The sequence below is a fragment of the Anopheles coluzzii genome, chromosome 2 (genome assembly GCF_943734685.1).
Source record: "Anopheles coluzzii chromosome 2, AcolN3, whole genome shotgun sequence".
Classification (NCBI taxonomy): domain Eukaryota; kingdom Metazoa; phylum Arthropoda; class Insecta; order Diptera; family Culicidae; genus Anopheles; species Anopheles coluzzii.
This window is the reverse complement of record NC_064670.1, coordinates 57,158,976-57,173,749: the sequence shown is the minus strand read 5'-3', so window position 1 is coordinate 57,173,749 and position 14,774 is coordinate 57,158,976.

Sequence of the window (14,774 nt, the reverse complement as noted above, 5' to 3'; positions counted from 1 at the left end):
AGCTCTTGTTTCGGATGGGAAGAAGGGCTTCCAATCAATGTTCGTTTTGTCCTCAAATGGAAAGTCTGGAACACAAATTTGCTTGCTGTAGAAGAGTGGCGGTGGCTTGGGTACTGCTGCAGCAAGAAATTGTGTCAATAGCTCCAGGAGGCCCCTATCTTTTCACTTGTCACTTGTCACTCATAGCCAAGATCTATAAACACTCTAGGCGCTGTGTGGCTCGCTTTGGAATCACAGCTTTGTTCACTCCTCTTCTCTGTGATTGGTCTCTCAGCAACTCTCAGCAGAGCGCATTGCAGCGGGAAGAAAGAGAGAGCGCATATTGCAGAAGTGGCATCGTATGTGAGGATCGGAAAGAGAGTGAACGATCGTAAGCCAATGAAACGCTCTCATCGCTCTCTTATCTTGTACTGTTTTCTCTGCAGAAAGCTGATGCAAAATGCCAGCGCCCAGAGTGTTAAGGAGAATAGGTCGATGCAAAGCCCGTTGCTAGGTTGCCATTTTCAGCTCGCTTTTGACAGTTTCATGAAAAAGTGTTTACAAAAAAACGGCTAATAGTTAACGTGGAAAAGTGGACGAATTTACTATTAGGAAGATTATATTGGTTAAATTTCTTGCGGTCAATCACTTCTGGAGAATAAAGGAGAAGTAATTGCAGTCTACTCTGTATACAGATAACCATTCCGTGGCCACGAATCACTACCGTTTGCAACGGTCTTGCTGGAAGAACGAAAAGTTTAACAGGCATAAAACAGCACAGTACATGTTCTAACTGGGTAACAGAAGTCCTATTTACTTTCATTTAAACACTGAGAGTAAAATGAAACTTCGAATCGGCACACACAAATACAATATGCATACCGTCTTAATCCAGCATACCGTCGTGCGTTAATCACTTCATTCCTACTGGCGTATGAAAATGTTTCTCTGCTTGATGGAATGTCGGTAAACGGTCTGCTGCAATTATCTGGCATAAAAAATATACGCGGAAGACAATTGGACCTTCTATTTGCCAATGCTGCCTTCTTGGAGCGCTGCTCCCCCGTCATAGTTTCGCCTGTTCCACTCGTCGCGCTAGACAATCATCATCCTGCTCTTGAGACAAGTGTGCTCCTTGCGCACTCTCGCCCTGCATCCTCTCAACGAATACCTACGGCTCGTACGTTCAATTTTAGGAAGCTGGACTACCAAAAGCTTCATCCTATTTTAGCTGATACCGATTGGTCCTTTATTGATGCTGACTGTGACATAAATTATGCTGTAGCTGCGTTTACTAAGGTAATCACTTCCGCCTTCCCTTCCTGCTGTCCTCTCCTTAAGCCCGCTCCTAATCCTAAGTGGTCGAACAGAACTTTACGTCTATTAAAATCCGACAAAAACCGCGCTCAACGCGCCTACCGTTTAAATAATACTTTACACAATCTTTGTGTATATAAATATGCGGCTAAGGCTTATCGTCTTCTTAATCGCCATCTGTATCGTCGCTACATCCGGCGTCTTCAAATGCGCTTCTCTATTGATCCTGGGCCATTCTTTCGTTTTGCGAACTCTACGCGAGGCTCTGCTAGCCTTCCATCCACCCTGTTTCTTGATCTGTCCTCTGCTACGTCCATTCCTGATATATGTAACCTGTTTGACAAACATTTCTCTAGTGTATTTGTCGATCCCAGTTCTTTGTAGGTTCCTTTGGACGTAGGCTTGTCTTACACGCCCTCTGATGTGATATCATGTAATTCAGTCGTTGTAAGCGAAAGTCTAGAAAAATCCGCTTTATCCAAACTTAAAACTTCGTTTTCACCAGGCCCCGATGGCATCCCTGCCTGTGTTTTGAAAAAATGTGGCAATACCCTCACTCCTGTTCTTACTCGTCTTTTTTCTCGATCGCTTAGTGCAGGGATTTTTCCTAGTCAATGGAAACTAGCTTGGCTTGTTCCCATTTATAAGAAAGGTGATCGCACACTAGCATCTAACTACAGAGGCATTTCTATTATTTGTGCGTGTTCTAAAATCCTCGAGTCAATTGTCCATTTATCTGTAATGCCTTGTGTAAAAAATTATATTTCTACGGAACAACACGGCTTTATGCCCAATCGCACAGTGTCCACCAACCTAATGTGTTTTTTGTCTTCTCTATATCACAACCTGTCTAGTGGTAAGCAAGTAGACACTGTCTACTTCGGTTTCAAAGCGGCATTTGACAGTATACCTCTATCATTACTTGTTGCTATGCTTCGAAAATTAGGTTTCGGTGGCTCTATATTGCCGTGGTTCAACTCCTATCTTGAGAATCGTTCACATGTAGTTAAAATCTATGGCTCTTTCTCTGAATGTTTTCTTAGTTCTTCGGGTGTCCCACAAGGTAGTGTCCTTAGTCTCTTACTGTTCATTCTCTTCCTCAATGACTGTACTTCGATCCTTCCTCCTAACGGCTTCTTGATATATGCGGATGACGTTAAAATTTTTCTTCCTGTATCTTCTACAGCTGATTGTCTAGTCCTTCAATCCTGGCTCTGTAAATTCTCTACATGGTGTACTTCTAACGGTTTAGTCCTGTGTCCTGAAAAATGTTCTGTCTTGTCTTTCTTCCGATCATCTACAAGTATAACTCATGCTTATAGTGTCTGTGATGCCCCTATTCCCAGTGTGTTCTTGTCTAAGGATCTTGGCGTCTCTTCTACCCGAGTCTCTCTTTCAAAGAGCACACGGACTATGTCATCAACAAGGCCAACAAAAGTCTTGGTTATATTTGTCGCATGTCCACTGAAATTCGTGATCTTTTTTGTCTTAAGTCCCTTTATTGTTGTTGGGTCCGTTCCGTACTAGAATATGCCTGTGTCATCTGGTCTCCTATCCAACTATCTTTGCTCCAAAGGATTGAGGATCCAGAGACGTTTTACAAGGATCGTATTTCGTAGGTCGCTAGGTCATCACTCTATTCCGCTTCCTTCGTATGACGATAGATGCACCCTATTAGGCCTTACCAAGTTGAAGCACCGCCTCTCGGTCGCCCAGGCTTCTTTCGTTGCTGGCATATTGCTCAATACGACTGCTACTCCTTCCCTTTTATCGCGCATACATTGGTATGCACCTTGTCGCACCTTACGTTATCGTTTTCGTCTCCAGTTACATATATGTCGTACACGTTTTGCTCGCAATGAGCCTTTTGTAAGAGCTATGTCGTCTTTTAATAGTACTTCAGATCTGTTCGATTTCAATCTATCCTATCCTGTCTACCGATCCCGTCTTCGCTCCTTTTCCGTACCATAAACTCCTTCCAACTCCTTCGCGAATAATTGTATACTATAGTCAGTAAGCACTATTGCTGTAACCCAACGTGGCCGAGCAACTAATAAAATAAAATAAATAAATAAATAAATAAACAGTCTGCGATTTCCAGAACTAGCAGGAGTTAGTCTGGGAATACGTATATGTATTCTTAGGTTGTTTGCTAACTACATTTTCCACATCGTTGATAACAACGATGATGAGATAGAGTCGTCCTTAAGTGTGCACTACTTTTGTAAATGTAAAGCTATATTAGATTTTTTTGTAAATATCTACTCTAGTAAATATAAATTATTCTGTACACGCAAATAAATACATTAAAAAAATACAGGGTACCTTTTATCCGGCTTTCCGTTTATCCGTGCTGTTGAAATACAAAGGTGACATTGCGTTGTGAGGAGCAAAATTTTTAATTTTTAATTTTTAATTTTTAATTTTTAATTTTTAAATTTTAGACTCTAATTTTCTAAAAAAAAAAAATTTTTTTTTCTCAAATTTTGATAATTCGTGTTTATTTTTGTTAGGTTAGGAACATAGGTAATAAGTATTATTTAAGCATTTGTGTAACCAAAAGGTAGACAAATAAATATGAATATGAAATATGAAATATGAGGAGGATATTTGAAAAAGCGGTTAAAAGAGCACATTATCGTAACAAAAAACACTATATTTCATGGCAAATTACAAATTTTCTCATTGAGCAAACATGAAGTTAATAAAAACTGGGTTATTTTTATCAAAAAATAAGCGAATTTTCCACAATTTAATCAGGAATTGGTGACAAAATATATCATTTGACTCATTATCCGTGTTATTCGCATATCCGGGCGTGCCCAAATAACCAAGATACCGAAAATGCCACCAATTTCCTGTACTAAAAATCCAGTTGCATCGAACAAAGCCAAAAAACTGTCAGTTTGGTGGGTTAAACCACACATCTACAGAAGCGGTACTTGAATGTTTGTAAAGTCAGTTTTTTTTTATGCACGGGTGATTCATTTGCTCAACATGTATCACTCCAAAATGTGTTTAATTGTGCAAAGAAAGCAATGAAGCTTGTGTGTTATAGTTCTTTTGTTGTGAAACATATTTGTGTAAGATGCGGATGCGTGTGTTTGTTTACTTGCGAATGAACTCTTCCATTTCGCTGGTCAGTGTATAGTTTATAGACTAATAATATTGCCGAAGTTATGCTGTGATGTAAGTGAATGAATTTAATCAATCGAGGAGTTAAAATCCTGTTCAGCATATTGACCTTAGCCAACCCTTGACCAAACTTTTCCACAAAGTTTTTTTTATTTCGGAACTGGCAGCTCCGATTGTTCTAAAATTTGGTGGGTTAACGACTGAATCGACCACCACAAACCCAAGTGCCACAAATCCATTAAACGACCACTAAACGGCTTTTAAACGACTCAAGTTCTCTACCTAAACGGAATATAGAAAGACTTCGTTTAGCAGACGGCAAACGACTCATGCATTCTAAAAATAGCAAAAAAGCTGATGGCGCTATCTGTTGGTGGGATACCCCAACCAGTTGAGCTTCATCGCTTGGAGGAGAGCTTTCTCATTTCCTCTGTACTGTTGTATGGTTTCGCATTGAAGTTATGCATCGCATTATAGAACTAGAACGGCGATACGATTGTTTAAATACTAAACTCCAACCGAAACCATCAGCACTAAAGCAGGTGAGATTTGAGTAATGGTCGTTGGTGTTGATACCCATGTATCTGACCACACGACCATTCATTTAGATTTTTGCTCAGAAAGTTATAAGGCTATATAGGGCATAATAAGATGAAAGTTGTCGAAACACATTGCAAGAAAAAGGAAAGCAATATAATGATGAGTTGTAATACGCCATCTATTGAGCAAACCAATGAAGCTGTGTAGCTTTAATTTTTTTTTCTATGGATATTCAATTTTCCAGTCGTTTAAGCTTAATCTGTGGCGCTTGGGTCTTAGTTAGTTAGTAAGATATAGATATTACGTAGGATTAGAAAGGTTACTTTAGGCCATAAATAGTTATAGGTTAGCTCTTACATAAAACTTTTCAGTGGGTTTTTCCTAACGTCTAACGTAACTCTAACGTCTAACGTTTTATAAATTGTAGGAAAAATGCGATACACGCAATAATGTAATTATTCAATAAACAAATACTACTACTACTCAGTATGAATTGCATTTTTGCTAACATATTGAAACCGCTTAAAAGCCAGAAATATTATAATTTTTCGCACAAATCATATCAAATAAATGATACAGTGTATAAAAGTACTAAATAAAATCAAAAACTCTGATTAATGAATAGTATTGTAGACAAACAGAATCCGAACTGTCATGTGTAGGCATTAAACGTCAAATGACACATATGTACATACCTTTGCATTTATACAAATGTCAAAAAAGATGTGAACTGTCAACAAAAATAATAAAGAAGTCAATTCAGGCGGTGCTCTGGGACCAATCGAACGAGACAAACAAACACGACTCTGTTCGATAGGTGCTCTGTCAGCTGTTCGATGTCTTATAGACCTGTCATGATGCACTGCAATACGCCTATCTTATCATCTCGAAATGAAGCATTTTCATAGTTTAAATGAACTTCCATCTGCAGGGGGAAGATTCAACAAATAATATACTAGTTATTCATATCAAAAATAACATAAAAATCATACAAATTTATTATTGAAAAATGTAAACAAACGTCCATGCCAAAACACATACAGTGCATACACATGCATTGTGTACACGTAATAGTTTTATACGTTTCAAACCTGTATATTTGATGTTATAATTGATTGTGAAGCATTGCAAATATTATTGATAGCTATTCTAAATATTTTGTACGCAATTTTAAGAAGACAAAGAGACAAACTACGTAAAAAAACTTTAAGATGTCCCGCATTGAAATCTATCTACTGTAGCTGTGAAGCGTTTGACAGCCAAGGTACTCACAGCACAGGTGGGTATCGAACATCACAGACAGAATCAACTGACATGTTCGACTCGAAGTTTGTCTTGTTTGTTTGTTTGTGTCTGACAGTGCACCTCCATATGATTCTATGGGTTTGTTCGTGTCTTATGCAAGGATAATGTATTTAGAAGGTTGATTTTTATCGCTTTTGCTGGGCGACATTGTGGGGGACATCTGTCACTCTCTGCATACAAATTTCATTACCCCGCACCAGCCCTCCCCGATTTTTATACCGGAGCCCCCAGAAGAGAAATGTCAAGTCGAGAAATGTCATTTTGCTCAGAACAACTTCACCTTATCATTTATAACACCTTGGGCTCCAGTATAAAAATCGGGGAGCTGATGTGGGGTAATGAAATTTGTATGCAGAGAGTGACAGATGTCCCCCACAATGTCGCCCAGCAAAAGCGATAAAAATCAACCTTCTAAATACATTGTCCTTGGAAAAAACCCATATAATCATATGGAGGTGCACTGCCAGACACATACAAATAAACAAGACAAACATGTCAAATCCCATACATTTTTCATGTTCGATTGCTGCTAGAGCGCCGGGTTAGGCTGCGCTATGGCACCAATCGAACACCACATCCGACACGAACCAACCCATATAATCATATGGAGGTGCACTATCAGACACAAACAAACAAACAGACCAAACATCAAATACCACACATTTTTCATGATCGATGTCGTGTTCGATTGGTGCTAGAGCGCCAGGTAAAGCGGCATTCTGGCACCAATAGAACGATACAAACAAATACGACTCTGTTCGATAGGTGCCCTATTAGTTGTTTGATGTGTAAAGGCCTTACAGGGTTTTCGAGGATTATATAGACATGTTCAGCGAGTTGTAGATTCGTTCAGGCATATAATAGACTCTTTCAGCGAGATATAGAATTGTTCGGATGTAGGTGTAGACATGTTCGGTTATACTGTAGAGCTGTCACTTTCGTACCCCTTGGACTGCAAGTTGGATCATTCTCATCAGAAGGTAAACAAACGGTTGTCGAAAAAATATGTTTTTTTCAACTAATTTATGTATTAAACAGCTTGGAGAATGATTATTAGCTACTTTTGGGACTTTTAAGAATGAAAAATTGAACCCTGCGGCACAGTGTGTAAACAAAACAAATGACAGCTCTACAGAATCGCTGAACATGTCAACGCCTACTTCCGAACAATTCTATATCTCGCTGAAAGAGTCTATTATATGCCTGAACGAATCTACAACTCGCTGAACATGTCTATATAATCCTCGAAAACCCTGTATTACCGTAACAATAGACGATGCGCAATCTCAGATTGCGCATATATTTATCTGTCAAACGACTCGGTTTGATATATTTATCTGTAAAAAAAAATTATATATCTGTGACAAATACAGGTGTCCCCCGAGATACGACTGTATTTGGGACCAAAAAAGTGTCCCAAAACAAGGCGTAAGTCGAAAAAGTCGTATGTCGAATATCTATGAATATAAAGTTTATAACCGAAGTTGAAGAGTTGGAATCTATGATATCGTGTATTTTATTTAAAATAATGTTCGATAATGTAATCATTATATTTTAAAAGACGTACACAATATAGATATTCAATAGAGTAGTTGTAGAATCTTTGGAAATGTGTGTATAACGGTTATTATCCCAGAAATTCAAAAAAATACATTCATTTCTTGTCAATGACAACTTTTAACTGTTAAAATCAAAATCGTCGTATCTGCGAATCGTCGTAACTCGAGGGGGTCGTAACTCGGGGGACGCCTGTAATCTTAAAAATTTATGCGAAATCTTGGCGCAATCTGAAATTGTATGGAAATGACATTTATAGCTTAGGGTTGGCTATGCGAAATGACATATGTTTTGATAAAACGAATATACAGTCTGTTCCCGAGTTACGCGGTTTCTGCGTTCCCGGCGAATCCGCGTAACTCGAATATCCGCGTAAGTCGAATTTCACGTTTTTTGAATAAAATACTGTAGGAGGCGAGCTGAACGTAGGGACATAAGGACGTAAGGACAGTAGACACAGATTCACGTGTTTTTCTGTTAACAGTTCAGCGTGAATTGACTTCTTTATTATTTTTGTTGACAGTTCACATCTTTTTTGACATTTGTATAAATGCAAAGGTATGTACATATGTGTCATTTGACGTTTAATGCCTACACATGACAGTTCGGATTCTGTTTGTCTACAACTCGGCTATCCTGAGTATTTAATTGCCCTCAATTAAATCTAATTTTAAGTGAATGTTGCCGTTAAGTTTCGTTGGTCTCAATAACCTCGGAAGGTTCTATCCATTTTCTTAATTTATTAGCTTCTAAAACTCCATCGTATGGAATTTGGGTTATCTGACAGCCTTCTATATCCTTAATAACATAGCGATCGTTAGGTAAAATCTTATGTACAATGTATGGTACTTTAAATTTTAAAATCAACTTTTTGTTTTGGTTCACGGTGGTGTCAACGTTTCTTATTACAACAAAATCACCTATTTCAAATTCGGGAGCGGGTTTGTGGTTTTTACGAAAGTAGGTTTCATTAATTTCCTGAGATCTTTTTATATTTTCTAATGCTTTATTACGATTTTCAGCTAGGTCTCGAGCTATCCCAAGCGCCACAGATTAAGCTTAAACGACTGGAAAATTGAATATCCATAGAAAAAAAATGAAAGCTCCACAGCTTCATTGGTCTGATCAATAGATGGCGTATTACAACTCATCATTATATTGCTATCCTTTTCTTGAAATGTGTTTCGACAAGTTTCATCTTATCATGACCTATATAGCCTTATAACTTTCTGAGCAAAAATCTAAATGAATGGTCGTGTGGTCAGATACGTGGGTATCAACACCAACGACCATTACTCAAATCTCACTTGTTTCAGTACTGGTGGTTTCCGTTGGTGTTTAAACAATCGTATCGCCGTTCTAGTTCTAGCGATGCATAACTTCAATGCGAAACCATACAACAGTACAGAGGAAATGAGAAAGCTCTCCTCCAAGCGATGAAGCTCAACTGGTTGGGGTATCCCACCAACAGATAGCGCCATCAGCTTTTTTGCTATTTTTAGAATGCATGAGTCGTTTGCCGTCTGCTAAACGAAGTCTTTCTATATTCCGTTTAGGTAGAGAACTTAAGTCGTTTAGAAGCCGTTTAGTGGTCGTTTAGTGGATTTGTGGCACTTGGGATACCGGTATTTTTTTCTCATCAAGAAACTCGGTTAATTCATCAACATCATGGCCTCTTTGTTCGACGCCAAAAAGGAGAATAGAAGGGGCAAAATGTGTAGATGCGTGCTTGGTATTATTCAATGCATATTCGGCTGCGCGTAAATGTGAACTCCAATCACAATGATCAGGACTATTTGAGAGTTTACTAAGAATTGGGTGAAGAATGCGGTTAACTCGTTCGACCTGTCCATTCGCTTGAGGTGAACATGTTGCATTTAAGACGTGTTTAATGCCATTATTTTCAAGAAAATTTTCAAAAAGATTGGAAGTAAAGCATGTTGCTCGATCGGTAATAATTCGCTTCGGACGACTGTAATAAGACATATATTGATTGAGAATGTTACAGACTTCTTGAGCATTTGTAGTGCGAGTAGCATAAATTTTAGTAAATTTTGTAAAAGCGTCGATGATCACCAAAATATATTTTCTCTGCGACCTCACTGATGGCAAGGGACCCAAATGGTCAATATGAAGTGTATCAAATGGTGTTCCTTCCTTGGGGATGCTATGCAGATTTCTATTATTGATGCGGGGAGGGGCGGAATATACAATACATTTCAAGCAATTTCTTATAAAATGTTCCACTCGAGGCTTCATACAAGGAAACCAGTAATGATTGCTTATTTTGTCACATGTCTTATCTACTGCTAAGTGGCCGATCTTTTCATGGGTATGTCGAATGATGTTATCTATCATCTCATGAGGCACATACAGTTGAAGTCCCTAGGTTGGAGATTCTCGATACACTAATCCATCTTACAACGTATAACCATCAACAGCTCCTAGCTCCAACTTGGACTTCATCTGTTCAATAGCACGATCTCTCGCTTGAGCTAATTGCAATTGAAAATCTAAATCAATTTAATGAACAGCACAACTAGCTTGCAGTCTGCTCAGGGCATCGACATGCCACATTGAAGCACCAGAACGATCTTGGATGGAGTATTCATAATTTTTGAGAAAAAGCAACCATCGAGCAATTTTTGCAGAGGAATTACGATTTTTAAGGGTTTCTACAAGTGAATTACAGTCTGTGATGATTTTTATCGGAATTCCGTGGACATAAACGTGAAATCGTTTTAATGCGTATATAATAGAAAGCGTTTCCAATTCATAACTGTGAAGCTTAGCTTCATCTTTTGTTGTGTTTTTAGAGAAAAAAGCTAGAGGATGGAATTTTCCATCATCTTGTTTTTGTAATAGAACTGCTCCAAAACCAGAAGAACTGGCATCGCAGTGTAGTTCCGTTTCACGCTTCGGATCAAAAATTGCCAAGACAGGAAACTGTATAAGTTTGTCACGTAGCGAGCAGAATGCTTCTTCACATGATGAATCGAACTCAAAACGCTTATCATTTTGCAATAAATTGGTCAAGGGTTTTGCTATGTTGGAAAAGGAAGGGACAAATTTGCGAAAATAGGAGAAAAGTCCCAAGCACCTTCGTACTTGTTTGGTATTTGTTGGCATAGGATAATTTTTTATAGCCGTTATATGCCTATCGCTAGCGCGTATTCCACATGAATTTGCTCTATACCCCAAGTAATCCAGTTCTTGTTGAGCAAACTGACATTTGTCTAGTCGAAGCTCCAATCCGTTATGTCGTATTTTTCTAAGGACGGCACTAAGTGTGTTCAAATGGGACTTAAAATCCGTTGAAGCAATTATAATATCGTCTAGATATACAACTAGTTTATCTGCTTCGATAAATTCCCGGAGTATCGTGTTGATGAAACGTTGAAACTCAGAAGGAGCATTTTTCAATCCGAAAGGCATTTTTAGATACTCATACTGACCATCAGGAGTCACAAAGGAAATATACTTGGTGGAATCCTCGTGCATTTTTACTAGGTGAAAGCCACTTTTTAGATCCAGCAGAGAAAAAACTCGTTTATTACTCAAATGCTCTAGACATGTCTCGATCAACGGCAGGGGGAAATTATCTCGGATCGTAATTTTATTAAGAGGTCTGTAATCAATACACATACGGAATTCTCCGTTCTTCTTTCTAACTAAAACAAGTGCCGAGGCATATGGCGGATTACTGGGACGAATAATTTTTTTTCTAAAAGATCATTTACTATTTCTCGTACTTGATTCCGTTCTCCGTAAGACAATCGGCGAGGTTTTGTATATAGAGGCATATCATGAATAAGACTGATTTTCATTCTATGATCGGGTGAAATGATTTTATCAGGCGGGTAATTAATGTAATTTTGATGAATGGAACTTAATAGAGCAGTATTTTCATCGCTACTAATATGTTTGCCTATTTTTAATTCTTCCACGTCATTCACGTCAGGTAAATCAATAGCACAAATTTCTGCAAATGCCTCACTTTGACTGTCATGATACTCTTCAGGACATAATCTTTCTAGCTTAGTCGGTTTTGATTCTAGTGTATATTGAGCCAACGAAATACTGTGAGCAGGTGAAGACATGCATACATCGCTATTAGGAGTGAGATTTTCTTTATTGAATTCATTGTTTAAATTGCGTTGACAAAGAAAAATATTAAATTTTTTTAATAAATCACGACCTATGATCATCGGCCAAGCAATACTTTCACTGGGTAGGATAATAAATGGATGTTCTAATTGATTCTTCTGAAACTTGACTTGGCATAACACCTCACCACAGACGACTAATCTCTGGTTTCCGAGTAACTGATATAGTGAAATTGAAGGTGGTTGCAAAAGAGTTTTGGGCACTACAGCAGAATCGATAAAGCTCACTGGGCTTCATGTATCGAAAAGAGAACGTATGCATGTCATCACACTACTCTGACCTTTTTGATCTTTAAAGGCAACACTCACCTGTTGAAATTCTTCTAGATCCGTATTAAATGTTTCCTGTTGTACGTTATTCTGAACTGAGTGATGAGCTGCTGCCGATGGAATGATTATGTTGTTCGGGCAATTACGAGCAGCGTGTCCAGCTTGGTGACATTTGAAGCACGATCCTGGTGGTCTACGCGGCATTGGGCAGGAACTTTTATAATGCCCGAATTTCGAACAGTTGTAGCATCTTACTTCACTTTGTTGGTTGCTCGATGATCCTAACGGCTGGCAGATGGACCCTGATGATGATGGTGTGGCAGCATTACGTGGACGAATCTCCTCATATCTTTTCAGCAGTTGTTTTAAATCGCCCATAGCTTTTGCAGAAAATCTAATCCATGCCTCGTTGATGGGATCACCGATTCCATCGATGATAATATTAATTAAATCCATTTCTGGGATGGGTACATCGCATGCCATAGCTTGCATGTCCAAAATATACCTTATGACGGGTTCGTTTCGTGCAAGTCGTCGTCCTCTCAGTTGCTTGTACACACTCTCTAAAGATGTGGTTGTGCCGAAATTTTGTATCAGATTGTTTTTCAACTCATGATATGTTGTAACGTCTAGGGATTTAGCAAACAAAGCAGCAGTACCGGTAAGCAATTGGCGTGTACTGTGGAACTTCATAGTATCATCCATGCGATAGGGAAGAAATGCACGCTCAAGTTCCTTGAACCATCGCTCAACATGCTCTCTTTTACCACCGCTGAATACATCGACAAATTCATTGAACTTGATGAATTTCGGTTGTTGCGTTGTATGTGTAACAACCGGAGCATCGAGGAGACTAATTCGCTGCTTACTAATTCGAATTCGAAGTATTTCGAGTTTTTTCTTGAGAAGTTCTATCTCTTCATGTACACTTGGAGCGGTCCCGCTGTGCAAAGCGACGGAAGGCGTTATGGCGTTCTGAGAATTTTATCATGCCTTCCTTTTCTCTCCAACGGCAAATTTGTCGAGCAGCTCGTCGAGCTGCCCGTCCCTGACTCCGCCTCATTCCCCTCGCCTGAGCGCGCTGCCGAAGGTTTGAATGTGTTGGTGCGTCAGACGGCCAATCGCTGTCAGCCATCGTCCGTGCTCTTTCCCTCCCTAGCGCTATCTCATTCTCGCGTGTGGTCAATGCTCGCGAGCTGTTGTGGCGCCTAAAAATGCCGTTAACAAACATTGCGGCGATGAAGTTGTATTTTCACAAATCAAACCACAAAATCGCAACAAGTTCAATCGCTGCAATGTAAAAATGACTAAGGAAACGCCAGCTCAAGCTGGAGGGTTTGCTGTGCAACGCGCAGAACCCTAATTCGCATTAACACATTCAGCCCGGCGCTGATTTTCATCAACTTTTCATTCCGTCGGTATCTAGAGCGCAAGCTAAGCTTTTGCTTTCGTCTGTTGTGGATTAAATAGATATGCTAAGCATCCTGCGCATGTTTGTGAGTGTGCGTGTGTATGCAAAACTGTCGCCAAATGTAATTTCTTCCGGAATGTTATGATCCATCGGTCAAAGAAAGGAGGGTGTTCATGAAAGGCGGAAAGACGAATTGAGGCCCCTGAGGAGGGGGTAGTGGCACACAGCTGTTGGGAGATTGAACAGTATACTTAAATTGCCGGCGAGAAGGGGGGTGGCCATGGGACCCCTACGATCATCGGTCACAGGCCCTAAAATTGTTGTCGCCATGGGGGGAGGGGAGGTGCAAATGGTTCTCCAGCCACGGAGCCCTAACGACCATCTTTCCCGGGGCCCTTGTCGCTAATAATCTGTCCACTTGTAGACATACGGCATACTACAGCCTAGAAATCTTCGGCGACCGCCTAGTCCGCCTACCGTTAGGTCCGCCGCTAGTTCATGACGGTGTTTTTTTTTTATCGTGGAGGTGCATCCTTCCCCCTGCCTGCAGGGCCCGCGACACCGCCATCATTCCGCACATCTGTATGCCCGTCGTGGGTTCTAACCGCGTATGAACCGTTCGTCGTAGCAAGAACTGACTATCCGGCTACGTGGTACTCAAGTCCTGAAAAGGCCAGCATGACCGCGTAGGCCATTACGCCAATAATAATAATAATAATAAGAAGAAGAAGAACTTAGCATAGCAGTCCACACTCGGGGAAGGTTTTTGTTTTGACTTTGGTGCTGCCGGGTCTACTGCTGTGACGCGACAAATGCACGGAATGCACTCGACCAAAACATGAACCTACCGATCCGAACCCATTCCAAGGCATTGCCGGTCAATCGGCGTCATGATAACTACTCCAAACCAACAAGCCACCAGATTCTGGACGGACAGGTGCAGCACCATACGCGCACCGTAATAAACAAATCCAGAACCCTCTTTTGTATGGATTCAATTCAAAATGTTGTTTCCACTTGCGCCCGCTTGCTGAATTGTTGCTGAATGAAGAAATAAATGTGCAACATATCGCACGCACGTTTGCTTAGATCGT